This window comes from Heterodontus francisci, chromosome 26 (genome assembly GCF_036365525.1).
Source record: "Heterodontus francisci isolate sHetFra1 chromosome 26, sHetFra1.hap1, whole genome shotgun sequence".
NCBI lineage: Eukaryota > Metazoa > Chordata > Chondrichthyes > Heterodontiformes > Heterodontidae > Heterodontus > Heterodontus francisci.
Window position 1 is genome coordinate 7,015,728 of NC_090396.1, and position 27,436 is coordinate 7,043,163.

At 63.4% G+C, this 27,436-nt stretch overlaps 1 protein-coding gene across 1 annotated transcript in view; it reads right to left on the reverse strand.

The window, feature by feature from the left end:
* The window catches only part of LOC137384522 (protein HEATR9-like), a 282,848-nt gene extending 259,021 nt beyond the window's left edge, over positions 1-23,827 (reverse strand). The window contains exon 1 of the mRNA XM_068058659.1: positions 23,764-23,827. The gene's annotated coding sequence lies outside the window, so the exon portion shown is untranslated. The remainder of the gene's footprint in view (positions 1-23,763) is intronic.
* Positions 23,828-27,436: the final 3,609 nt, after the last annotated feature.

Genomic DNA, 27,436 nt, shown 5'->3' on the forward strand with positions numbered 1-27,436 from the left:
ACACACACAGATGCACAGAAACACGTGCGCACACGCAGACACATACACACAGAAACACACACACACGTGCGCAGAAATGCACAGACACATAGAGACAGATGCACAGAGAAACACATACACAGACAGACAAACATCATGAAAACTCTATATGCCAAAGGGGAAATATTAATTTGGAACCTTACATTAGACTTCTAATTGAAAAATCTTACAAGTAACCTTTTAAAAAACTGGCAGCCAAGATGGCCACCGTAATTTACATTTGAAACACCAAAAGATAAAACTGGAGATGACAAGTCTCATCCAGCTTGCCAAAACAGTGGGGTGTTGTCAGTGATTAAATTACCTAGAATGGTCTTATCAACAACGTTGTCAAAGCCATCTACACCCATTGACTTTGAAAGAGCCAACCCTTCCAAGTGTGACTGGACATCGTGAAGCATGGCACACCTTGACTCTCAGAGAAGATTCCAGAAAAACCTCATTTAAAAAAAAAGGGGCTTGATAGAGTCACATGACTGCCTGCACAGTTCTGGAGAAACTGGAAGCTTTGTCACACAGAAAGCAGAGGGCAGTAACTGAAAAGCCATCAATGAAGCAGGTCTGTCTGTGTGTCTCTCTCTCCCCAGCAAGTATCAAGAGAAGATCTGGCTGTGACTGGGAACCACCACAAGCCTACAGACTGCCACAGCCAGCAACCAGGGGACTAAAATTAACCCCCTGTTCTGCCTTCAGGAGCCCTGAGCAAAGCAAGCCCACCACCGTGCACATGGGCCAGTAAGGACTTCAGGAATACAATTTCAGCTGAGGACTATAGAACTTACAAACTGTATTTAAATTCCAATTATTCCAGACTTTAATCCAACCAACAATTCTGTTTTCCTCTGTAATCTATTTGTGTGCGTATGAATCTTGTGTGAATGTGTGCATGAACGTGTAATGTATTTTAACCGGGTTAGAATGTGAAGAGAAATAAACTTACATCTTTCTTGGTTAAACTCATGAAAACCTGTCTGATTGGTTCTTTTACAATCACATTAGAAAAGCAGCAAGTGCTCACTGAGGTGGTAAGTTCAACCACTGTTGTGGTGAAATGAGAGCAGGGGCAAAAGAGGAGCCCGAGACCCCCTCACCCGAGACTTCCCCCTCCCTCACCAGAGAACCCCCTCCCTCACCCACCCAAGGACACCCCTCCCTCCCACTCCCTCCCTCCAGGACCCCCCTCCTTCACTCACACGAGGACACACACTCCCTCCTTCTCTCACCCGAGCACCCCTCTCCCAAGGACCCCCCTCCCTCCTTCCCCCCCTCCATCGAGGACCCCCTTGCCCCCACCCTCCCCCGACGACTCCCCCCCTCACTCACCCGAGGAATCCCCCGCTCACTCACTCACCCGAGGCCACCCCCACCACACTCACTCACCCGAGGACCCCCTTCCCTCCCTCCCGCACCCGAGGCCTCCCCCTCCCTCACTCACCCGATTACCCCCCTCACCCGAGGACTCCACACCCATCCCCCCTCCCTCCCCCCTCATCCGAGGAACCCCCCTCCCTCCCGCATATGGGGACTCCCTCCCTCACCCGAGGACTTCCGCTCCCCTCCCTCACCCGAGGACCCCCCCTCCCTCGAGGACTCCCCATCCCTCCCTCCCTCTGGCACCCGAGGACAACCCTCCCCCCTCACCTGAGGAGCCCACAACCCCTTCACCCGAGGACAACCCATCCACCCTCACCCGAGGACCCCCTCACTCACCCGAGGACAGCCCCTCCCTCCCGCACCCGAGGACTCCCCCTCCCCCCCTCACCCGAGGACTCCCCTACCACCCCTCAACCGAGGACACTCCCTCCCTTCCTCCCGCACCCGAGGACTCCCCCTCCATCCCCTCCCCTCATCCGAGGACCCCCCTCCCTCCCGCATACGAGGACTCCCGCTCCCCTCCCTCACCCGAGGAACCCCCTCCCTCCCTAACCCGAGGACCCCTCACCTTCCCTGACCCAAGGACCCCCCTCACCCGAGGACCCCCTCCCTCACCCTCCCTCACCCGAGGACCCCCTCTCTCACCCGAGGACCCCCTCCCTCACCCTCACCCGAGGACCCCCATCCTCCCTCACCCGAGGACCCCCCCTTAGCCTCTCTCACCCGAGGACTCCCTCACTAACCCGAGGACACCCCCTCCCTCCCGCATATGAGGACTCCCTCCCTCACCCGAGGACTCCCGCTCCCCTCCCTCACCCGAGGATCCCTCCCTCACCCGAGGACTCCCCCTTCCTCCCTCCCTCCGGCACCCGAGGACAACCCTCCCCCCTCACCTGAGGAGCCTACAACCCCTTCACCTGAGGACCCACCACCCTCCATCACCCGAGGAACCCCCACCCTCCCTCACCCGAGGAGCCCCCATCCACCGTCACCCGAGGACCCCCTCACTCACCCGAGGACACCCCCTCCCTCCCGCACCCGAGGACTACCCCTCCCCACCTCACCCGAGGACTCCCCCTCCCCCCCTCACCCGAGGACCCCCCTACCACCCCTCAACCGAGGACACTCCCTCCCTCACCCAAGGACACCCCCTCCCTCCCTCACCCGAGGACTCCCCCTCCATCCCCTCCCCTCACACGAGGACCCCCTCCCTCCCCCCTCACCCGAGGACCCCCCTCCCACCCCACTCATCCGAGGACCCCACTCCCTCCCGCATACGAGGACTCCCTCCAGCCACACTCCCTCCCTCACCCGAGGACTCCCGCTCCCCTCCCTCACCCGAGGACCCCCCTCCCTCCCTAACCGGAGGACCCCTCACCTTCCCTGACCCAAGGACCCCCCTCACCCGAAGACCCCCTCCCTCACCCGAGGACCCCCTCCTTCACCCTCACCCAAGGACCCCCTCCCTCACCCTCACCCAAGGACCCCCCCTTAGCCTCTCTCACCCGAGGACTCCCGCTCTCACCCGAGGACACCCCCTCCCTCCCGCACCCTAGGACTCCCCCCTCCCCCCTTCTCCCGAGGACTCCCCCTCCCCCTTCTCCCGAGGACCCCCCATACTCCCTCACCCAAGGACCCCCCCTCACCCGAGGACCTCCCTCACCCGAGGACCCCCTCCCTCACCCGAGGACCCCCCTACCACCCCTCAACTGAGGACACACCCTCCCTCCTTCCTCACTTGAGGACACCCCCTCCCTCCCTCCCTCACCCGAGGACACCCCCTCCCTCCCTCCCTCACCCGAGGACACCCCCTCCCTCCCTCCCTCACCCGAGGACACCCCCTCCCTCCCTCCCTCACCCGAGGACACCCCTCCCTCCCTCACCCAAGGCCAACCCCTCCCTCCCTCACCCGAGGATATTCTCTCCCTCCCTCACCCGAGGACATTCCCTCCCTCCCCTACCCGAGGACACCTCCCTCCCCGAGTACAACCCCCTCCCCTACCCTACCCGAAGACACCCCACTCGCCTCCCCCACCCGAGGACACCCCCTCCCCCTCCCTCACCCGAGTACACCACCCGAGTAGACCCCCCTCCCCTCCCTCACTCGAGGACAGCCCCATCCCTCTCCCAAGGACATCACTCCCCCCTCCCTCACCCGAGGACACCCCTCCCTCACCCGAGGACACCCCTCTCCCCCTCCCTCACCAGAGTAGACCCCCCTCCCTCCCTCACCCGAGTACATCCCCCTCCCCTCCTCTCCCCTCCCTCACCAGAGGACAATCCACTCCCCTCCCTCACCCAAAGACATCCCCCTCCCCTCCCTCACCCAAAGACATCCCCCTCCCCTCCCTCACCCAAAGACACCCCCCTCCCCTCCCGCTCCTTCAACGAGGACACCCCCCCCCCCCCTCCCTCACCCGAGGACACCGCCCTCCCTCCCTTGAGGACTCCCCCTCCCTCCCTCACCCGAGGACTCCCCATTCCTCCCTCCCTCGAGGACCCCCCTCCCTCACCCGAGGACACCCCCATCATCCCTCTCCGAGGACCCCCCTCCCTCACCCGAGGACACCCCCTCCCTCCCTTGAGGACTCCCTCTCCCTCCCGCAACCGAGGACATTCCCTCCCTCCCACACCCAAGGACATTCCCTCCCCTACCCGAGGACACCCCACTCGCCACCCTCACCCTAGGACACCCCCCTCCCCTCCCTCACCCGGGGACACACCCCCTCCCCTCCCTCATCCGAGGTCACCCCTCTCCACCTCCCCTCACCTGAGGAATCCCCCCTCCCCTCCCTTCCTGATCCGAGGTCACACCCCCTCCCCTCGCTCACCCGAGGACTCCCCCCTCCCCTCCCTCACCCGAGGACTCCCCCCTCCCCTCCCTCACCCGAGGAATCCCCCCTCACCTCCCCTCCCTCATCCGAGGTCACACCCCCTCCCCTCCCTCACCCGAGGATACACCCCCTCCATCCCTCACCCGAGGATACACCCCCTCCCTACCTCACCCGAGACATTCCCTGCCTCCCTCACCCGAGGACAACCCACCTCCCCTCCACTACCCGAGGACACCCCCCTCCCCTCACCGAGGAAACCCCCCTCCCCCTCCTCACCGGAGGAAAACCCCTACCCCTCCCCTCCCTCACACCGAGTAAACCCCACTTTCCCTCCAATCCCCTCCCTCACCCGAGGACACCTCACCCCCTCCCCCCGCCCCTCCCTCACCCAAGGACACCCCCCTCCGCTCTCCTCTCCCACCCTCACACCCCCCTCCCCTTTCCTATACTCCCTCACCCCCCCTCCCCTCTCTCACCCGAGACATCCCTCCCCTCTCCTCTCCTCTCCACCTCACCCGAGACACCCCCCTCCCCTCCTCCCTCAACCTGAGAACACCCTCCTCCCCTCCGTCACCCGAGACACCCACCTCCCCCCTCCTCAACCGAGTACACCCCCCTCTCCCTCTCCTCTCCTCCCCCCCTCACAACGAGGACACCCCCTCCCCTCTCCTCCCCCACCTCACCCAGAGCACACCTCTCCCCTCCCTCACCCGAGGACACACCCCCCTCACCTCCTTACCCTAGGACATTCCCCTCCTCCCTCACCCGAGGACACCCCCCCTCCCCTACCCTCCCTCACCAAGACACACCCCTCTCCCCCCCTCCCCTCCCTCACCCGAGGACACCCCCCTCCCCTCCTCACCGAGGACATTCCCCTCCCTCACCCGAGACACCCCCTCCTCTCCTCGCCTCCCTCACACGAGGATAACCCCACCCCTCCCCTCAGCCGAGGACACACCCCCTTCCCCCACAAATCCCCTCCCTCACCCATGACATTCCACCTCCCCTCCCCTCCCTCACCAAGGAAAACCCCCTCCCCTCCCTCCCTCACTCGAGGACACACCAGCCCCCCTCCCATCCCTCACCCGAGACATCCCCAACCCCCTTCCCTCACTCACCCGAGAAACCCCCCTCCCCTCCCTCACCCGAGACACACCCTCCTCTCTCCTCCCCTCTCCTCATCGAGACACCCTCCCATCACTCACCCAAGGACAGCCCCCCACTCCACTCTCCTCCCCACCCCCCCACTACTCTTCTCCCCTCCCCGAGGACACCCTCCACCCCTCCATTCTCTCTCCCCTCCTCCCTTCCACTCCACTATCCTCCCCTCCCCCCTCCACTATCTCTCCCCTCCACTCACCCCCTCCTCCCCTCCACTCTACTACCCTCCACTCTCACCCACCTCCACTCTCCCACCTCCACTCTCCCCACCTCCACTCTCCCCACCTCCACTCTCCTCCTCCCTCCCCCCTCTCCTCCCACTCTCCTCCATCCTCCACCCCACCCGAGGACACCCCCCTCCCCTCCCCCACCGAGGACATTCCCCTCCCTACCCGAGGACACCCCCCTCTCACCTCGCCTCCCTCACACGAGATAACCCCCACCCCTCCCTCCCCCGAGGACACCCCCCTCCCCTCCCTCACCCGAGGACACCCCCCCTCCCCTCCCTCAACGAGGACATTCCCTCCCTCACCCGAGGACACCCTCCCCTCCCTCACGCGAGGACTCCCCCCTCCCCTCCCTCACCCGAGGAATCCCCCCTCCACTCCCCTCCCTCACCCGAGGACTCCCCCCTCCCCTCTCCTCACCCGAGACCCCCCCACCACCTCTCACCAAAGTAAACCCCCTCCCTCCCTCTCCGCAACCGAGACATTCCTCCCTCCCACACCCAAGGACATTCCCTCCCCTACCCTAGACACCCCTCTCCCCTCCCTCACCCGGACACACCCCCTCCCCTCCCTCATCCGAGGTCACCCCTCTCCCCTCTCCTCTACCCCTCCCTCACCCGAGGACAAAACCCCTCCCCTCCCTCACCCGATGAACCTCCCCTCCCTCACCCGAGAATCCCCCCCTCCCCTCCCTCACCCCGAGGAACCTCCCCTCCCTCACCCGAGGAATCCCCCCCTCACCTCCCCTCCCAAATCCGAGGGCAACACCCCCTCCCCTCCCTCACCCGAGGTCACACCCCCTCCCCTCCCTCACCCGAGGACACCCCCCTCCCCTCCCTCACCTGAGATACACCCCCTCCCTCCCTCACCCGAGGACATTCCCTCCCTCCCTCACCCGAGGGAACCCCCCCTCCCCTCCTCACCGAGAAAACCCCCACCCCTCCCCTCCCTCACCCGAGTACACCCCACTTTCCCTCCAATCCCCTCCCTCACCCGAGTACATCCCACTTTCCCTCCAATCCCCTCCCTCAACCCGAGGACACCCCCCCGCCCCTCCCTCTCACCCGAGGACACACCCCCCTCCGCTCTCCTCCCCACCCTCACTCCCTCCTCCCCTTTCCTACACTCCCTCACCAACCCTCCCCTCTCTCACCCAAGGACACCCCCTCCCCTCCCTCACCTGAGGACACCCGCCTCCCCTCCCCAAGGAAACCCGAGGACACCCCCTCTCACCTCGCCTCCCTCACACGGGGATAACCCCATCCCTCCCCTCAGCCGAGGACCCCCCCCAATCCCCTCCCTTACCCGAGGACATTCCGCATCCCCTCCCCTCCCTCGCCCGAGGTCAGCGCCCTCCCCTCCCCTCCCTCATGCGAGGAGAACCCCCTCCCCTCTCCATTCCTCACCCGAGGACACCCCACCCCCCCTTCCCTCCCTCACCCAAGGACACCCCTCCTCCCCTCTCCTCCCCTCACCCGAGGACACACCCCTCCTCTCTCCTCCCCTCCCTCATTCGAGGGACACCCCCCCCCACTCTCCTCCCCGCCCCCCACTACTCTTCGCCCCTCACCGTAGGACACCCCAACCCCTCCACTCTCCTCCCCCTCCACTCTCCTCCCCTCCCCCCTCCACTCCACTATCCTCCTCTCCCCCCTCCACCCTCTTCCGCCTCCACCTTCCTCCCCTCCACTCTCCTCCCCTCCACTCTCCTCCCCTCCCCCCCCTCCTCCAGCTCTCCTCCCCTCCCCCCTCTACTCCCCTCCCCTCCTCTCCTCCCCTCCCCCCCTCCATCCCTCTACTCCCCTCCACCCTCCCGCCCTCCTCCACTCTCCTCCCCTCCCCCCTCCCCCACTCTCCCTCCCCTCCCCCCTCCCCCATCTCTCCTCCCCTCCCCCACTTCTCCTCCCCTCCCCCACTCTCCTCCCCCCCTCCACTCTCCTCCCCTCCCACCCTCCACTCTCCTCCCCTCCCCCCCTCCTCCCTCTCCACTCTCCATACCCCCTCCTCCCTCTCCACTCTCCACCCCCCCGCTCCTCCCTCTCCACTCTCCACCCCACCCCCCCTCCTCCCTCTCCACTCTCCACCCCCCCTCCTCCCTCTCCACTCTCCACCCCCCCCTCCTCCCTCTCCACTCTCCACCCCCCCTCCTCCCTCTCCACTCTCCACCCCCCCTCCTCCCTCTCACCACTCCCCCCTCCTCCTCTCCACTCCCCCCTCCTCCCTCTCCACTCCTCCTCCTCCCCTCTCCACCCCCCCTCCCTCTGCACACCCCCCCTCCTCCCTCTTCACTCTCCACCACCCCCCTCCCTCTCCACTCTCCACCACCCCCCCTCCTCCCTCTTCACTCTCCACCACCCCCCTCCTCCCTCTTCACTCTCCACCCCCCCCTCCTCCCTCTTCACTCTCCACCCCCCCCTCCTCCTCTCCCCCCCCTCTCCCTCTCCACCCCCCTCCTCCCTCCCCCTCCTCCCTCTCTCCAACCCCCCTCCTCCCTCTCCACTCTCCAACCCCCCCCTCCTCCCTCTCTACCCACCCCCTCCTGCCTCTCCACCCACCTCCTCCTGCCTCTCCACCCCCCCTCCTCCTCCACTCTCCACACCCCCTCCTCCTCCACTCTCCACACCCCCCTCCTCCACTCTCCACAACCCCTCCTCCTCCACTCTCCACACCCCCCTCCTCCTCCACTCTCCACACCCCCTCCTCCTCCACTCTCCACAACCCCCTCCTCCTCCACTCTCCACCCTCCCCTCCTCCTCCACTCTCCACCCTCCCCTCCTCCTCCACTCTCCACCCCCCCCCTCCTCCTCCACTCTCCACCCCCCCCTCCTCCTCCACTCTCCACCCCCCCCTCCTCCTCCACTCTCCACCCCCCCCCTCCTCCTCCCTCCTCCACTCTCCACCCCCCCCCCCTCCTCCTCCACTCTCCACCCCCCCCTCCTCCTCCACTCTCCACCCTCCCCCCCTCCTCCTCCACTCTCCACCCCACCCTCCTCCTCCACTCTCCACCCCACCCTCTCCTCCACCCCCCCTCCTCCTCCACTCTCCACCCCCCCTCCTCCCTCTCCAACCCCCCCTCCTCCTCCCTCTCCAACCCCACCCCCCCACCCTCTCCACCTCCACCCCCCACCCTCTCCACCTCCACCCCCCACCCTCTCCACCTCCACCCCACCTCCACCCCCCCTCCCTCCCCAACCCCACCCCCCTCCCTCCCCCACCTTCCCCCCCCTCCCTCCCTCTCCAGTTCCCCTCCCTCTCCAGTTTCCATCCCCCTCCCTCTCTCTCCAGCTTCCCCCCCCCTCCCTCCCTCTCCAGTTCATCCCCCCCCTCTCCATTTCCCCCCCCCCCCTCTCCAGTTTCCTTCCCCCCCTCCCTCTCGTTTCCCTCCACCCCTCCCTCTCCAGTCTCCCCCCCTCCCTCCCTCTCCAGTTTCCTTCCCCCCCCTCTCCAGTTTTCCCCCTCCCTCTCGTTTCCCTCCACCCCTCCCTCTCCAGTTTCCCCCTCCTCTCCAGTTCCCCCCCACCCTCTCCAGTTTCAACCCCCCCTCCCTCCCTCTCCAGTTTCTCCCCCCCCCTCCCCAGTTTCCCCCTCCCCCCCCTCCCTCTCCAGTTTCCCCCCCTCTCCAGTTTACCCCCCCCCTCCCTCTCCAGTTTTCCCCCCCCTCTCCAGTTTCACCCCCACTCCCTCCCCCCCTCTCCAGTTCACCTCCCTCCCTCTCCAGCTTCCCCCCCCTCTCCAGTTTCCCCCCCCCCCCTCTCCAGTTTCCTTCCCCCCCCTCCCTCTCGTTTCCCTCCACCCCTCCCTCTCCAGTTTCCCCCCTCCCATCTCCAGTTTCCCCCCCTCTCCAGTTTCCTTCCCCCCTCCCTCTCCAGTTTTCCCCCTCCCTCTCGTTTCCCTCCACCCCTCCCTCTCCAGTTTCCCCCCACTCTCCAGTTCCCCCCACCCTCTCCAGTTTCACCCCCCCCTCCCTCCCTCCCTCTCCAGTTTCCCCCTCCCTCCCTACCTCTCCAGTTTCCCCCTCCCTCCCTACCTCTCCAGTTTCTCCCCCCCATCCCCAGTTTCCCCCTCCCCCCCTCCCTCTCCAGTTTCCCCCCCTCTCCAGTTTACCCCCCCCCTCCCTCTCCAGTTTCCCCCCCCCTCTCCAGTTTCACCCCCCCTCCCTCCCTCTCCAGTTTCCCCCTCCCTCCCTACCTCTCCAGTTTCTCCCCCCCCTCCCTACCCAGTTTCCCCCTCCCCCCTCCCTCCTCCCTCTCCAGTTTCCCCCCCCTCTCCAGTTTACCCCCCCCCTCCCTCTCCAGTTTTTCCCCCCCCCTCCCTCCATCTCCAGTTCCCCCCCCCTCCCTCCCCCTCCAGTTTCCCCCCCTCCCTCTCCAGTTCCCCCTCCTCCCTCTCCAGTTTCCCCCCCCTCTCCAGTTTCTCCCCCCCCATCTCCAGTTTGCCCCCCCCATCTCCAGTTTGCCCCCCCCTCCCTCTCCAGTTTCTCCCCCCGCCCCTTCTCCAGTTTGCCCCCCTCCTTCTCCAGTTTGCCCCCCCTCCTTCTCCAGTTTGCCCCCCCTCCCCCTCCAGTTTCCATCCCCCCCTCCCTCTCCAGTTTTCCCCCTCCCTCTCCAGTTTCCTCCCCCTCACCAGTTTCACCCCCTCTCCAGTTTCACCCCCTCTCCAGTTTCACCCCCCCTCCCTCTCCAGTTTCACCACCCCCCTCTCCAGTTTCCCCCCCCACTCTCTCCCTCCCTCTCCAGTTTCTCCCCTCCCTCCCTCTCTCTCCAGTTTCCCCCCCCGCCCTCCCTCTCTCCCTTCCAGTTTCCCCCCCCTCACTCTCCAGTTTCCCCCCCCTCCCTCCCTCTCCAGTTCCCCCCCCCTTCCTCCCTCTCCAGTTCCCCCCCCCTTCCTCCCTAGTTTCCCCTCCCTCCCTCCCTCCCTCTCCAGTTTCCCCTCCCCCCCCCAGTTTCCCCCCCACCCTCCCTCCCTCCCTCTCCAGTTTCCCCCCCCGCCCTCCCTCCCTTTCCAGTTTCCCCCCCCCTCCCTCTCCAGTTTCCACCCCCCCCCTCCCTCCCTCTCTCACTCTCTCCAGTTTCCCCCCTCCCTCCCTCTCCAGTTACCCCCCATTCCTCCCTCTCCAGTTCCCACCCCCTTTCTCCCTAGTTTCCCCTCCCTCCCTCCCCCTCCAGTTTCCCCCCCCCCAGTTTCCCCCCCACCCTCCCTCTCCAGTTTCCTCCCTCCCCAGTTTCCCCCCCTCTCCAGTTCCCCCCCATCTCCAGTTTCCCCCCCCCTCCTTCTCCAGTTTGCCCCCCACCCTCTCCAGTTTCCCCCCCCCCTTCTCCAGTTTGCCCCCCCTCCCATTTCCCTCCCCCCCTCTCATTTCCCTCCCCCCTCCCTCCCTCTCCAGTTTCACCCCCCCTCTCCAGTTTCACCCCCCTCCCTCTCCAGTTCCCCCCCCTCTCTCTCCAGTTTACCCTCCCCCCTCTCCCTCCCTCCCTCTCCAGTTTCACCCCCCCATCCAGTTTCCCCCCCCCTCCCTCCCTCTCCAGTTTCACCCCCCCTCCAGTTCCCCCCCCTCTTACCCGCTCCAGTTTCCCCCCCCCCTCCCTCCCTCTCCAGTTCCCCCCCCCCTCCCTCTCCAGTTCCCCCCCCCTCCCTCTCCAGTTCCCCCTCCTCCCTCTCCAGTTTCCCCCTCCTCCCTCTCCAGTTCCCCCCCCCCCTTTCCAGTTTCCCCCCCCATCTCCAGTTTCCCCCCCCCCTCCTTCTCCAGTTTGCACCCCCCTCCCTCTCCAGTTTCCTTCCCCCCCCCTCTCCAGTTTCCTTCCCCCCCCCCTCTCCAGTTTCCTTCCCCCCCCCCTCTCGTTTCCCTCCCTCCCTCTCCAGTTTCCCCCCCTCTCCAGTTTTCCACCTCCCTCTCCAGTTTCCCCCCCCTCCCTCCCTCTCCAGTTTCCCCCCCCCCTCTCCAGTTTACCCCCCCCCCCTCCCTCTCCAGTTTTCCCACCCCTCCCTCCCTCTCCAGTTTCCCCCCCTCCCTCCCTCTCCAGTTTGCCCCACCCCCCCCTCCCTCCCTCTCCAGTTTCGCCCCCCTTCCCCCCTCCCTCTCCAGTTTCCCCCTCCCTCTCCAGTTTACCCCCCCTCTCCAGTTTACCCCCACCTCTCCAGTTTCTCCCCCCCCACTCTCCAGTTTCCCCCCCCCCGCCCCTTCTCCAGTTTGCCCCCCCCTCCTTCTCCAGTTTCCCCCCTCCTTCTCCAGTTTCCCCCCTCCTTCTCCAGTTTGCCCCCCCTCCCCCTCCAGTTTCCATCCCCCCCTCCCTCTCCAGTTTTCCCCCTCCCTCTCCAGTTTTCCCCCTCCCTCTCGTTTCCCTCCCCCCCTCCCTCTCCAGTTTCCTCCCCCTCTCCAGTTTCCCCCCCTCTCCAGTTTCACCCTCCAGTCCCCCCTCCCTCTCCAGTTTCACCACCCCCTCTCCAGTTTCCCCCCCCACTCTCTCCCTCCCTCTCCAGTTTCTCCCCCCCTCCCTCCCTCTCCAGTTTCCCCCCCTCCCTCCCTCTCTCTCCAGTTTCCCCCCCCCCCCGCCCTCCCTCCCTCCCTTTCCAGTTTCCCCCCCCCTCCCCCTCCAGTTTCCCCCCCCCTTCCTCCCTCTCCAGTTCCCACCCCCTTCCTCCCTAGTTTCCCCTCCCTCCCTCCCTCTCTCTCCAGTTTCCCCCCCCCAGTTTCCCCCCCACCCTCCCTCTCTCTCCAGTTTCCCCCCCCTCCCTCTCCAGTTTCCCCCCCCCCTCCCTCCCTCCCTCTCTCCCTCCCTCTCTCCAGTTTCCCCCCCCTTCCTCCCTCTCCAGTTTCCCCCCCACCCTCCCTCCCTCCCTCCCTCTCCAGTTTCCCCCCCCCCTCCCCTCCCTCTCCAGTTCCCCCCCCCATCTCCAGTTTCCCCCCCCCTCCTTCTCCAGTTTGCCCCCACCCACCCTCTCCAGTTTCCCCCCCCTCCAGTTTCCCCCCCTCTCCAGTTTCCTTCCCCCCCTCCTCTCATTTCCCTCCCCCCCTCCCTCCCTCTCCAGTTTCACCCCCCCCTCTCCAGTTTCACCCCCCCTCCCTCTCCAGTTCCCCCCCTCCCTCTCCAGTTTACCCTCCCCCTCCCTCCCTCTCCAGTTTCCCCCCCCCTCCCTCCCTCCCTCTCCAGTTTCACCCCCCTTCCAGTTTCCCCCCCCTCTTACCCGCTCCAGTTTCCCCCCCCCTCCCACCCTCTCCAGTTCCCCCCCCTCTCCAGTTTCCCCCCCTCCTTCTCCAGTTTGCACCCCCCTCCCTCTCCAGTTTCCCTCCCCTCCCTCTCCAGTTTCACCCCACCCTCTCCAGTTTCCCCCCCCTCCCTCCCTCTCCAGTTCCCCCCCCCCCTCTCCAGTTTACCCCCCCCTCTCCAGTTTACCCCCCCCCCTCCCTCTCCAGTTTTCCCACCCCCTCCCTCCCTCTCCAGTTTCCCCCCTCCCTCCCTCTCCAGTTTGCCCCACCCCCCCCCTCCCTCTCCAGTTTCACCCCACCCTCTCCAGTTTCCCCCCCCTCCCTCCCTCTCCAGTTCCCCCCCCCTCTCCAGTTTACCCCCCCCTCTCCAGTTTACCCCCCCCCCTCTCCAGTTTTCCCCCCCCTCCCTCCCTCCCTCTCCAGTTTCCCCCCTCCCTCCCTCTCCAGTTTGCCCCACCCCCCCTCCCTCTCCAGTTTCACCCCACCCTCTCCAGTTTCCCCCCCCCTCCCTCCCTCTCCAGTTCCCCCCCCCCCCCTCTCCAGTTTACCCCCCCCTCTCCAGTTTACCCCCTCCCTCCCTCTCCAGTTTCCCCCCTCCCTCCCTCTCCAGTTTGCCCCACCCCCCCCTCCCTCTCCAGTTTCCCCCCCCCTCCCTCCCTCTCCAGTTTACCCCCCCCCTCCCTCCCTCTCCAGTTTCCCCTCCCTCTCCAGTTTCCCCCTCCCCTCCCTCCCTCTCCAGTTTCCCCCTCCCCTCCCTCTGTCTCCAGTTTCGCCCCCCCTCCTCCCTCTCCAGTTTCCCCCTCCCTCCCCTCTCTCTCCAGTTCCCCCCCTTCCTCCCTCTCCAGTTTCCCCCCCTTCCTCCCTCTCCAGTTCCCCCCCCACTTCCTCCCTCTCCAGTTCCCCCCCTTCCTCCCTCTCCAGTTCCCCCCCCCCTTCCTCCCTCTCCAGTTCCCCCCCTTCCTCCCTCTCCAGTTTCCCCCCCCTTCCTCCCTCTCCAGTTCCCCCCCACTTCCTCCCTCTCCAGTTCCCCCCCTTCCTCCCTCTCCAGTTCCCCCCCCCTTCCTCCCTCTCCAGTTTCCCCCCCCCCTTCCTCCCTCTCCAGTTTCCCCCCCCTTCCTCCCTCTCCAGTTACCCCCCACTTCCTCCCTCTCCAGTCCCCCCCCCTCTCTCCAGTTTTGCACCCCCCTTCCTCCCTCTCCAGTTTAGCCCCCCCCTTCCTCCCTCTCCAGTTTCCCCCTCCCCTCCGCCTCCCTCCCTCTCTCTCCAGTTTCGCACCCCCCTTTCTCCCCCTCCAGTTTCCCCCTCCCCTCCCTCTCTCTCCAGTTCCCCCCCCCCCTTCCTCCCACTCCAGTTCCCCCCCCTTCCTCCCTCTCCAGTTCCCCCCCCTTCCTCCCTCTCCAGTTCCCCCCCCTTCCTCCCACTCCAGTTCCCCCCCCTTCCTCCCTCTCCAGTTCCCCCCCCTCCCTCTCTCTCCAGTTTTCCCCCTCCCTCCCTCCCTCCCTCTCCAGTTTCCCTCCCTCTCCAGTTTCCCCCCCTCTCCAGTTTCCCCCCCTCTCCAGTTTTCCCCCACCCTCTCCAGTTTACCCCCCCCCTCCCTCCCTCTCCAGTTCCCCCCCCTCCCTCTCCAGTTTCACCACCCTCTCCAGTTTACCCCCACCCCTCTCCAGTTTCTCCCCCCCCCTCCCTCCCTCTCCAGTTTCCCCCCCCTCCCTCTCCAGTTTCCCACCCCCCTCCCACCCTCTCCAGTTTCCCCCCCCTCCCTCCCTCTCCTATTTGCCCCCTCCCTCCCTCTCCAGTTTCCCCCCTCCCTCTCCAGTTTCCCCCCCTCCCTCCCTCTCCAGTTTCCCCCTCCCCTCCCTCCCTCTCTCTCCAATTTCGCCCCCCACTTCCTTCCTCTCCAGTTTCCCCCTCCCCCTCCCTCTCTCTCTCTCCAGTTTTGCCCCATCCTTCCTCCCTCTCTAGTTACCCCCTCCCCCCTCCCTCTCCAGTTTCCCCCTCCCCCCTCCCACTCCCTCCCTCTCCAGTTTCCCCCTCCCCCCCTCTCCAGTTTCCCCCTCCCCCCCTCCCTCCCTCTCCAGTTTCCCCCTCCCTCCCTCTCTCTCCAGTTTCGCCCCCCTTCCTCCCTCTCCAGTTTCCCCCTCCCCTCTCCCTCCCTCCCTCCCTCTCTCTCCAGTTTCGCTCCCCCCTTTCCTCCCTCTCCAGTTTTCCCCCTCCCTCCCTCTCTCTCCAGTTTCCCCCTCCCTCCCTCCCTCTCCAGTTTCCCCCCACCTTCCTCCCTCTCCAGTTCCCCCCCCTTCCTCTCTAGTTTCCCCTCCCTCCCTCTCTAGTTTCCCCCCCTCCAGTTTCCCCCTCCCTCTCCAGTTTCCCCCCCCCTCCAGTTTCCCCCCCCCTCCAGTTTCCCCCCCCCTCCCTCCCTCCCTCTCCAGTTTCCCCCCCCCCTCCCTCTCCAGTTTCCCCCTCTCCCCCCTCCCTCTCCAGTTTCCCCCTCCCCCCCTCTCCAGTTTCCCCATCCCCCCCCCCTCCCTCCCTCTCCAGTTTCTCCCTCCCCCTCCCCCCCCTCTCCAGTTTCCCCCTCCCCCCCCTCTCCAGTTTCCCCCTCCCCCTCCTCCCTCTCCAGTTTCTCCCTCCCTCTCCAGGTTCCCCCTCTCCCGCCCTCTCCAGTTTCCCTCCCCTCACTCCCTCTCTCTCCAGTATTCCCCCTCCCCCCTCCCTCTCCAGTTTCTCCCCCGCCTCCCCCCCTCCCTCTCCAGTTCCCCCCCCTCCCTCCCTCTCCAATTTCCCCCCCCTCCCTCTCCAGTTTCCCCCCCCTCCTCCCCCCCTCTCCAGTTTCCCCCCTCCCCCCCCCAGTTTCCCCCCCCCTTCCCTCCCTCTCCAGTTTCCACCCCCCCTCCCTCCCTCTCCAGTTTCCCCCCCCTCCCTCCCTCCCTCTCCAGTTTCCCCCCCCCCCCCATCCCTCTCCAGTTTCCACCCCACCCTTCCTCCCTCTCCAGTCCCCCCCCCCTTCCTCCCTCTCCAGTTCCCCCCCCCTTCCTCCCTCTCCAGTTCCCCCCCCCCTCCTCCCTCTCCAGTTCCCCCCCCCCCTTCCTCCCTAGTATCCCCTCCCTCCCTAGTTTCCCCCCCCCCCCCCCTCCCTCTCGTTTCCCTCCCTCCCTCTCCAGTTTCCCCCCCTCTCCAGTTTTCCCCCTCCCTCTCCAGTTTCCCCACCCTCTCCAGTTTACCCCCCCCGTCTCTCCAGTTTCTCCCCCCCCTCCCTCTCCAGTTTCCCCCCCCCCCTCCCCTCCCTCTCCAGTCCCCCCCCCCCTCCCTCTCCAGTTTCCCCACCCTCCCTCTCCAGTTTACCCCCCCCTCTCCAGTTTCTCCCCCCCTCCCTCCCTCCCTCTCCAGTTCCCCCCCTCCCTCTCCAGTTTCCCCCCCCCTCTCCAGTTTCCCACCCCCCTCCCTCCCTCTCCAGTTTCCCCCCCTCCCTCCCCCTCCAGTTTGCCCCCTCCCTCCCTCCCTCTCCAGTTTCCCCCCCCCCTCCCTCCCTCTCCAGTTTCCCCCTCCCCTCCCCCCCTCTCTCTCCAATTTCGCCCCCCACTTCCTTCCTCTCCAGTTTCCCCCTCCCCCTCCCTCCCTCTCTCTCCAGTTTTGCCCCATCCTTCCTCCCTCTCTAGTTACCCCCCTCCCCCCCTCCCTCTCCAGTTTCCCCCTCCCCCTCCCACTCCCTCCCTCTCCAGTTTCCCCCTCCCCCCACTCTCCAGTTTCCCCCCCCCTCCCTCCTCCCTCTCCAGTTTCTCCCCCCCTCCCTCCCTCTCTCACCAGTTTCCCTCCCCCTCTCCAGTTTCCCCCCCCTCCCTCCCTCTACAGTTTCCCCCCCCTCCCTCTCCAGTTTCCCCCCCTCCCTCCCTCCCTCTACAGTTTCCCCCCCCTCCCTCTCCAGTTTCCCCCCCTCCCTCCCTCTCCAGTTTCCCCCCTCCTCCCTCCCTCCCTCTCCAGTTTCCCCATCCCCCCCCCCAGTTTCCCCCCCCTTCCCTCCCTCTCTTTTCCACCCCCCCTCCCTCCCTCTCCAGTTTCCCCCCCCTCCCTCCCTCCCTCTCCAGTTTCCCCCCCTCCCTCTCCAGTTTCTTCCCCCCCCTCCCCAGTTTCTCCCTCCCCCCTCCCTCTCCAGTTTCCCCCCCCTCCCCAGTTAGTCCCTCCCCCCTCCCTCTCCAGTTTCCCCCCCCCCCTCCCTCCCTCTCCGGTTCCCCCCCCCTCCCCCCCTCCCTCCCTCTCCAGTTCCCCCCTCTCCAGTTTCCCCCCCTCCAGTTTCCCCCCCCCCTCCCTCTCCAGTTCCCCCCCCACTTCCTCGCTCTCCAGTTTTCCCCCCTTCCTCCCTCTCCAGTTCCCCCCCCACTTCCTCGCTCTCCAGTTTCCCCCCTTCCTCCCTCTCCAGTTCCCCCCCCCTTCCCCCTCTCCAGTTCCCCCCCCCCTTCCTCCCTCCATCTCTCTCCCGTTTCGCACCCCCCCTTCCTCCCTCTCCAGTTTCCCCCTCCCTCCCTCTCTCTCCAGTTCCCCCCCCCTTCCTCCCTCTCCAGTTCCACCCCCCCTTGCTCCCTCTCCAGTTCCCCCCCCCCTTGCTCCCTCTCCAGTTCCCCCCTCTCCTCCCTCTCCAGTTCCCCCCCTTCCTCCCTCTCCAGTTCCCCCCCCCCTTCCTCCCTCTCCAGTTCCCCCCCCTTCCTCCCTCTCCAGTTCCCCCCCCTTCCTCCCTAGTTTCCCCTCCCTCCCTCTCCAGTTTCCACCCCCCCCCTCCCTCCCTAGTTTTCCCCTCCCTCTCGTTTCCCTCCCTCCCTCTCCAGTTCCCCCCCTCCCTCTCCAGTTTCCCACCCCCCTCCCTCCCTCTCCAGTTTCTCCCTCCCCTCCCCCTCCCTCCCTCCCTCCCTCTCCAGTTTCTCCCTCCCCTCCCCCCCCTCCCTATATCTCCAATTTCGCCCCCCACTTCCTCCCTCTCCAGTTTCCCCCTCCCCCTCCCTCCCTCTCCAGTTTTGCCCCATCCTTCCTCCCTCTCTAGTTACCCCCTCCCCCCTCCCTCTCCAGTTTCCCTCTCCAGTTTCTCCCTACCCCCCTCCCTCCCTCTCCAGTTTCCACCCCCCCTCTCCAGTTATCCCCCTCCCCCCCTCCCTCCCTCTCCAGTTTCCCCCCCTCCTCCCTCTCCAGTTCGCCCCCCTCCCTCCCTCTCCAGTTTCCCCCCCTCCCTCCCTCTCCAGTTTCCCTTCCCCCTCCCTCCCTCTCCAGTTTCCCCTCCCCCCTCCCTCCCTCTCCAGTTTCCCCTCCCCCTCCCTCCCTCTCCAGTTCCCCTCCCCCCTCCCTCCCTCTCCAGTTTCCCCCCCCCCTCCCTCTCCAGTTTCCCCCTCCCCTCCCTCTCTCTCCAGTTTCGCCCCCCCCTTCCGCCCTCTCCAGTTTCCCCCTCCCTCCCCCTCCTCTCTCTCCAGTTTCGACCCCCCCCCCTTCCTCCCTCTCCAGTTTCCCCCTCCCTCCCTCTCTCTCCAGTTTCCCCCCTCCCTCCCTCTCTCTCCAGTTTCCCCCCTCCCTCCCTCTCTCTCCAGTTACCCCCCCCTCCTCCCTCTCCAGTTCCCCCCCCTCCTGTTTCCCCCTCCCTCTCCAGTTGCCCCCCCCCTCCCTCCCTCCCTCTCCAGTTTCCCCCCCCCTCCCCCCCTCTCCAGTTTCCCCCCCCTCCTCCCTCTCCAGTTTCCCCCTCTCCCCCCCCTCCCTCTCCAGTTTCCCCTCTCCCCCCCCTCCCTCCCTCTCCAGTTTCCCCTCCCCAGTTTCCCCTCCCCTCCTCCCTCTCCAGTTTCCACCCCCCCTCCCTCCCTCTCTCTCGTTTTCCCCCTCCCCACTCCCTCTCCAGTTTCTCCCCCGCCTCCCTCCCTCCCTCTCCAGTTTCCCCCCCCCTCTCCAGTTCCCCCCCCTCCCTCCCTCCCTCTCCAGTTTCCCCCCCCCTCCCTCCCTCTCCAGTTTCCCCCTCCCCCCCCAGTTTCCTCCCCCTTCCCTCCCTCTCCAGTTTCCACCCCCCCTCCCTCCCTAGTTTTCCCCCCCTCCAGTTTCCCCCCCCTCCCCAGTTTCCCCCCCTCCCTCTCCAGTTTCTTCCCCCACTCCCCAGTTTCTCCCTCCCCCCTCCCTCTCCAGTTTCCCCCCCTCCCCAGTTAGTCCCTCCCCCTCCCTCTCCAGTTCCCCCCCCTCCAGTTTTCCCCCCCTCCTCCCTCCCTCTCCAGTTCCCCCCCTTCCTCCCTCTCCAGATCCCCCCCCCCTTCCTCCCTAGTTTCCCCTCCCTCCCTCTCCAGTTTCCCCCCCCCCTCCCTCCCTCTCCAGTTTTCCCCCTCCCTCTCGTTTCCCTCCCTCCTCCCTCTCCAGTTTCCCCCCTCTCCAGTTTCCCCCTCCCTCTCCAGTTTCACCCCCCCTCCCTCTCCAGTTTCCCCACCCTCTCCAGTTTACCCCCCCCCTCTCCAGTTTCTCCCCCCCTCCCTCCCTCTCCAGTTTCCCCCCACTCCCTCCCTCTCCAGTTCCCCCCCCCTCCCTCTCCAGTTTCCCACCCCCCTCCCTCCCTCTCCAGTTCCCCCCCCCTCCCTCCCTCTTCAGTTTGCCCCCTCCCTCCCTCCCTCCCTCTCCAGTTTCCCCCCTTCCCTCCCTCTCCAGTTTCCCCCTCCCCTCCCCCTCCCCCTCCCTCCCTCTCTCTCCAATTTCGCCCCCCACTTCCTCCCTCTCCAGTTTCCCCCCCCCTCTCCAGTTCCCCCCCTCCCTCCCTCCCTCTCCAGTTTCCCCCCCCCTCCCTCCCTCTCCAGTTTCCCCCTCCCCCCCCAGTTTCCCCTCCCCCTCCCTCCCTCTCTCTCCAGTTTTGCCCATCCTTCCTCCCTCTCTAGTTACCCCCTCCCCCCCTCCCTCTCCAGTTTCCCCCTCCCCCCTCCCACTCCCTCCCTCTCCAGTTTCCCCCTCCCCCCTCTCTCCAGTTTCTCCCTCCCCCCCTTCCTCCCTCTCCAGTTTCCACCCCCCCCCTCTCCAGTTTCTCCCTCCCCCCCACCCTCCCTCTCCAGTTCCCCCCCCCCTCCCTCCCTCTCTCCCCAGTTTCCCCCCTCCTCCCTCTCCAGTTCGCCCCCCCTCCACCCTCTCCAGTTTCCCCCCTCCCTCACTCCCTCTCCAGTTTCCCTTCCCCCTCCCTCCCTAGTTTCCCCTCCCTCTCCAGTTTCCCTTCCCCCCTCCCCCTCCCTCCCTCTCCAGTTTCGCCCCCCTTCCTCCCTCTCCAGTTTCCCCCTCCCCTCCCCCTCCCTCCCTCTCTCTCCAGTTTCCCCCCCTTCCTCCCTCTCCAGTTTCCCCCTCCCTCCCTCTCTCTCCAGTTTCCCCCCTTCCTCCCTCTCCAGTTCCCCCCCCCTTCCTCCCTCTCCAGTTTCCCCCCCCCCCTTCCTCCCTCTCCAGTTTCCCCCCCCCCCTTCCTCCCTCTCCAGTTCCACCCCCTTCCTCTCTAGTTTCCCCTCCTCCCTCTCTAGTTTCCCCTCCCTCTCCAGTTTCCCCATCCCCCCCTCCCTCCCTCCCTCTCCAGTTTCTCCCTCCCCTCTCCAGTTTCCCCTCCCCCTCCCCCCTCTCCAGTTTCCCCCTCCCCCTCCTCTCCAGTTTCCCCCTCCCCCTCCCCCCCTCTCCAGTTTCCCCCTCCCCCTCCCCCTCCCCCTCTCCAGTTTCCCCCTCCCCCTCCTCCCTCTCCAGTTTCTCCCTCCCTCTCCAGTTTCCACCCCCCCTCCCTCCCTCTCTCTCCAGTTTTCCCCTCCCCCCTCCAGTTTCTCCCCGCCTCCCTCCCTCCCTCTCCAGTTTCTCCCCCCCCCAGTTTCTTCCCCCCCCTCCCTCCCTCCTCTCCAGTTTCCCCCCTCTCCAGTTTCCCCCCCTCCCTACCTAGTTTCCCCCCTCTCCAGTTTTCCCCCCCCTCTCCAGTTTCCCCCCCTCCCTCTCCAGTTTCTCCCTCCCCCCTCCCTCTCCAGTTCCCCCCCCCTCCCTCTCCAGTTTCCCCCCCCTCCAGTTCCCCCTCACCCCCCTCTTCTCCAGTTTCTCCCCCCCTCCCTCCCTCTCAGTTTCCCCCCCATCCCCAGTTAGTCCCTCCCCCTCCCTCTCCAGTTCCCCCCCCTCCAGTTCCCCCCTCTCCAGTTTCCCCCCCCCTCCAGTTCCCCTCACCCCCCTCTCTCCAGTTTCTCCCTCCCTCCCCAGTTTCCCCCCCCTCCCTTTCCAGTTTCTCCCCCCCTCCAGTTTCTCCCCCCCTCTCCAGTTCCCCCTCCTCCCCAGTTCCCCCCCCTCCAGTTCCCCCCCTCCCTCTCCAGTTTCCCTCCCTCCCCAGTTAGTTCCCCCCCCCTCCAGTTTCCCCCCCTCCCTCTCCAGTTCCCCCCCCTCCGTTCCCCCTCCCCCCCTCTTCTCCAGTTTCTCCCCCCCTGTTCCCCTCCCCCCCTCTTCTCCAGTTTCTCTCCCCCCTCCCTCCAGTTTCTCCCCCCTCTCCAGTTTCCCTCCCTCCCAGTTCCCCCCCCCTCCCTCTCCAGTTTCCCTCCCTCCCTCTCCAGTTTCCCTCCCTCCCTCCCCAGTTTCCCTCCCTCCCTCCCCAGTTTCCCCCCCCCTCCCTCTCCAGTTTCCCTCCCTCTCCAGTTTCTCCCCCCCCCTTCCTCTCCCTCCCTCTCCAGTTCCCCCCCCTCTCTCCCTCTCCAGTTCCCCCCCTCCCTCTCCAGTTTCCCCCCTCCCTCTCCAGTTTCCCTCCCTCCCTCCCTCTCCAGTTTCTCCCCCCCTTCCTCCAGTTCCCCCCCCTCTCTCCCTCTCCAGTTCCCCCCCCCTCTCTCCCTCTCCAGTTCCCCCCCCCTCTCTCCCTCTCCAGTTCCCCCCCCCCTCTCTCCCTCTCCAGTTCCCCCCCCCCTCTCTCCCTCTCCAGTTCCCCCCCACTCTCTCCCTCTCCAGTTCCCCCCCCTCTCTCCTCTCCAGTTCCCCCCCCCTCTCTCCCTCTCCAGTTCCCCCCCCCCTCTCTCCCTCTCCAGTTCCCCCCCCCTCTCTCCCTCTCCAGTTCCCCCCCCCTCTCTCCCTCTCCAGTTTCCCCCCCCCTCTCCAGTTTCCCTCCCCCCTCTCTCCCTCTCCAGTTCCCCCCCCTCTCTCCCTCTCCAGTTCCCCCCCCCTCTCTCCCTCTCCAGTTCCCCCCCCCTCTCTCCTCTCTCCAGTTCCCCCCCCCTCTCTCCCTCTCCAGTTCCCCCCCCTCTCTCCCTCTCCAGTTCCCCCCCCCTCTCTCCCTCTCCAGTTCCCCCCCTCTCTCCCTCTCCAGTTCCCCCCCTCTCTCCAGTTTCCCCCCCCTCTCTCCAGTTTCCCCCCCTCTCTCCCTCTCCAGTTTCCCCCCCTCTCTCCCTCTCCAGTTTCCCCCCCTCTCTCCCTCTCCAGTTTCCCCCCCCCTCTCCCTCTCCAGTTTCCCCCCCCCACTCTCTCCAGTTCCCCCCCCACTCTCTCCAGTTCCCCCCCCCCACTCTCTCCAGTTCCTCCCCCCCCTCTCTCTCCAGTTCCTCCCCCCCCTCTCTCTCCAGTTCCTCCCCCCCCTCTCTCTCCAGTTCCTCCCCCCCCTCTCTCTCCAGTTTCCCCCCCCCTCTCTCTCCAGTTTCCCCCCCCCCTCTCTCTCCAGTTCCCCACTCCCTTCCCTCTCTCTCCAGTTCCCCACTCCCTTCCCTCTCTCTCCAGTTCCCCCCCCCCTCTTCCCTCTCTCTCCAGTTCCCCCCCCCCTTCCCTCTCTCTCCAGTTCCCCCCCCTTCCCTCTCTCTCCAGTTCCCCCCCCCCCTTCCCTCTCTCTCCAGTTCCCCCCCCCCCTTCCCTCTCTCTCCAGTTCCCCCCCCCTTCCCTCTCTCTCCAGTTCCCCCCCCTCTCTCTCTCTCCAGTTCCCCCCCCCCTCTCTCTCTCCAGTTCCCCCCCCCCCTCTCTCTCTCTCCAGTTTCCCCCCCCCTCTCTCTCTCTCCAGTTTCCCCCCCCTCTCTCCCTCTCCAGTTCCCCCCCCCTCTCTCCCTCTCCAGTTCCCCCCCCCTCTCTCCCTCTCCAGTTCCCCCCCCCTCTCTCTCTCCAGTTCCCCCCCCCCTCTCTCTCTCTCCAGTTCCCCCCCCCTCTCTCTCTCTCCAGTTCCCCCCCCCTCTCTCTCTCTCCAGTTCCCCCCCCCCCTCTCTCTCTCCAGTTCCCCCCCCCCTCTCTCTCTCTCCAGTTTCCCCCCCCCTCTCTCCCTCTCCAGTTCCCCCCCCCTCTCTCCCTCTCCAGTTCCCCCCCCTCTCTCCCTCTCCAGTTCCCCCCCCTCTCTCCCTCTCCAGTTCCCCCCCCCTCTCTCTCTCTCCAGTTCCCCCCCCCCTCTCTCTCTCTCCAGTTCCCCCCCCCTCTCTCTCTCTCCAGTTCCCCCCCCCCTCTTTCTCTCTCCAGTTCCCCCCCCCCTCTTTCTCTCTCCAGTTCCCCCCCCCCCTCTCTCTCTCTCCAGTTCCCCCCCCCTCTCTCTCTCTCCAGTTCCCCCCCCCTCTCTCTCTCTCCAGTTCCCCCCCCCCCTCTCTCTCTCTCCAGTTCCCCCCCCCCTCTCTCTCTCTCCAGTTCCCCCCCCCCCTCTCTCTCTCTCTCCAGTTCCCCCCCCCCTCTCTCTCTCTCTCCAGTTCCCCCCCCCCCTCTCTCTCTCTCCAGTTCCCCCCCCCCCCCTCTCTCTCTCCAGTTCCCCCCCCCCTCTCTCTCTCTCTCCAGTTTCCCCTCCCTTCCCTCTCTCTCCAGTTTCCCCCTCCCTTCCCTCTCTCTCCAGTTCCCCCTCCCTTCCCTCTCCACTCTCCTCCTCCCTTCCCTCTCCACTCTCCTCCTCCCCGCCCCTCAAATCATTGCGAGAAAAGTTGCCTGAAATTCCTTGTTGCACTTTGTCTCCGGGAGACCCGGGACGGGGCAGTTACACTGGCCGGCTTCCTACCTCTGTCTGTCCGTCCTTCAGCCTCGCTGCCCCGGTACAGTCAGCAACTCCGCAAACACTCTGTTGCTACAACTAGAGCTGGGTAACTCCCACTCTCTCCGCCTTTCCCTGTCTCCACTGAACACTCTCACCTCCTGTCAATATCATTCTGCTTTCATTAATAACGCTATCTAACATCATCCACTGACCAATAACCATCAGTGTGGGTTCTGCCAGTATCAGACCTCACTGCAGCCTTGATAGAGACACGGACAAAAGAGATTAATGGCAATAGTGGGAGGCCTCAATACCATGGCAATATTGAAGCAAGTAAGGCAGGAAAGAATCCCAATGTCAGGAGTCGAGGGTGAAAAGCTTTCAGTGGCTGGAATACAGGAAGATGCTGTGGTTGTTGAAGGGCAATTATTGCAGCTCTGGACATCATTGCAGGAGTTGCTGAGGGAAATGCCCTCAAACCCACCTACCTCCAGCTGCTTCATCAATAAACATCCCTCCATCAGCAGGTGAGGATTCCACAATGTTCCTCTCATGAAGTACTGGGTTCTGATTGGGGAGAAATTGCAAGTGACACAAATCAGATGTTGGAATGTATTAAAAGGTCAGTGTTGAACTGAAAGAGTGAGGTAATACTGCCACTGTATAAAGTATTGGTGTACTCTGGAGATACAGAAGGGAACAGCTGGAATGTTTTAGAAGAGGGAGAGGTTGGATTATGAGGAATGATTATGTCAATTGGGGATGTTGTCACAGGAATTGAGAAGGTGTTGATTGCTGTTTTGGGATTCCAAAGGGATGAGATGTTTCACCTTGTCCAGAACAGAAGAGGCAGAGAATCCCACCTGCGGCTGAAGGAAGAAATTTCAACCTCATTAGTGAAAACAATATTTCAGTGAAAGAAAAAGTCAATTTACGGACAGAACCCAAGGGAGACGGAGTGGAAGACAGTATTGATTCATTAACATTCAAATCAGATTTTTTTTTCAGGAAGTAATATTTTGGGATACAATATGTGAGCTCTGTGAGACATACGAGCTAGGAGCAGAAATTGGCCATTCTGCCCCTCAAGCCTGCTCCACCATTCAATAAGATCATGGCTGATCTGTTTGTGTCTCGAATTCCACACTCCCATCAACCCCCGATAATCTTTGACTCCCTTGCCTAACAAGAATCTATCTACCTCCACCTTAAAAATATTCAATGACCCCGCCTCCACCATCTTCTGAGGCAGAGTTCCAAAGTCGCACAACCCTCAGAGAAAAAATTTCTCCTCATCTCTGTCCTAAGAGGGCGACACCTAATTTTAAAACAGTGTCCCCTAGTTCTGGACTCACCCACAAGAGGAAACATCCTTTCCACATCCACCTTGTCAAGACTGTTCAGGATCTTATAAACTTCAAACAAGTCTCCCCTCACTCTTCTAAACTCCAGTGAAAACAAGCCCAGTCTGTCCAACCTTTCCTCATAAGACAACCCGCTCATTCCAGGTATCAATCTAGTAAACCTCCTCTGAACTGCCTCCAACATATTTACATCCTTCCTTAAATAAGAAGACCAAAACTGCACACCGTGTTTGAGATGTTGTCTCACCAATGCCCTGTAGAACTGAAGCTTTTATTACTTTTATTTTCAATTATTCTTGTAATAAATGATAACATTCCATTAGCCTTCTTTATTACTTGCTGTACCTGCCTACTAAACTTTTGTGACTCATGCGCTAGAACACCTAGATCCCTCTGCACCTCGGAATTCTGCAGTCGTTCTGTAGTTTTTATTCTTCCTGCCAAAGTGAACAACTTTGCATTTTCCCACATTATATTCCATCTGCCAGATTTTTGCCCACTCACTTAACCTATCTATATTGGTCTGCAACCTCCTTATGTCCTCTTCACAACGTACTTTCCTACCTATCTTTGTGTCATCTGCAAATTTAGCTACCGTGCCATCGCTCCCCTCATCTAAGTCATTGATATAAACTGTAAAAAGTTGAGGCCCCAGCACAGACCACTGCGGACTCCACTCGTCACATCCTGCCAATCAGAAAAGGACCCATTTATACATACTCTCTGTTTTCTGCCGGCCAGCCAATCTTCTATCCATCCTACTATGTTACCCACTACACCATGAGCTCCGACATTGCACAATTAGCTTTTATGTGGCCCCTTGTCAAATACCTTCTGGAAATCCAAGTACATCAACAGGCTCCCCTTTATCCGCAGGATATGTTAATCCTTCAAAGAACTCTAATAAATTGGTTAAACATGATTTCCCTTTCACAAAACCATGTTGACTATTCCTGATTACCTTGAGTTTTTCCAAGTGCCCAGCTACAACCTCCTTAATGATTGATTCTAACACCTTCCCCATGACAGACGTCGTGCTAACCGGCCTATAGTTACCTGCGGCGGCAGAGAGAGAGAGAAAGTTCTCCCTGTGTCTGCGTGGGTTTTCTCCGGGTGCTCCGGTTTCCTCCCACATGCCAAAGACTTGCTGGTTGATAGGTTAATTGGCCATTATAAATTGCCCCTAGTATAGGTAGGTGGTAGGGAATATGGGATTACTGCAGGGTTAGTGTAAAAAATGGGTGGTAGTTGGTCAGCACAGACTCGGTGGGCCGAGAAAGAGAGAGAATGATAGAGAGAGAGGGGGAATGATAGCGAGTGAGAGGGGGAATGATAGAGAGAGAGAGGGAATGATAGAGAGAGAGAGGGAATGATAGAGAGAGAGGGGGAATAATAGAGAGAGAGGGGGAATGATAGAGAGAGACAGAGAGGGAATGATAGAGAGAGAGAGGGGGAATGATAGAGAGAGACAGAGAGGGAATGATAGAGAGAGAGAGGGGAATGATAGCGAGAGAGAGGGGGAATGATAGCGAGAGAGAGGGGGAATGACAGATAGAGAGAGAGAGGGAATGATAGAGAGAGAGAGGGGGAATGATAGCGAGAGAGAGGGGGAATGATAGCGAGAGAGAGGGGGAATGACAGATAGAGAGAGAGAGGGAATGATAGATAGCGAGAGAGAGGGGGAATGATAGCGAGAGAGAGGGGAATGACAGATAGAGAGAGAGAGGGAATGATAGATAGAGAGAGAGAGGGGGAATGATAGCGAGAGAGAGGGGGAATGACAGATAGAGAGAGAGGAGGGAATGATAGATAGAGAGAGAGAGGGGGAATGATAGAGAGAGAGAGGGGGAATGATAGCGAGAGAGAGGGGGAATGACAGATAGAGAGAGAGAGGGAATGATAGATAGAGAGAGAGAGGGGAATGATAGAGAGAGAGAGAGAGGGAATGATAGAGAGAGAGAGGGGGAATGATAGCGAGAGAGAGGGGGAATGATAGAGAGAGAGAGAGAGGAGGAATGATAGAGAGAGAGAGAGAGGGAATGATAGATAGAGAGAGAGAGGGAATGATAGATAGAGAGAGAGAGGGGGAATGATAGAGAGAGAGAGAGGGGGAATGATAGCAGAGAGAGAGGGGTATTGATAGATAGAGAGAGGGGAATGATAGAGAGAGAGAGAGAGGGGGGAATGATAGCAAGAGAGAGGGGTATTGATAGATAGAGAGAGAGGGAATGATAGAGAGAGAGAGAGAGAGAGGAATGATAGCGAGAGAGAGGGAGAATGATAGCGAGAGAGAGAGAGGAGGAATGATAGAGAGAGAGAGAGGGAATGATAGA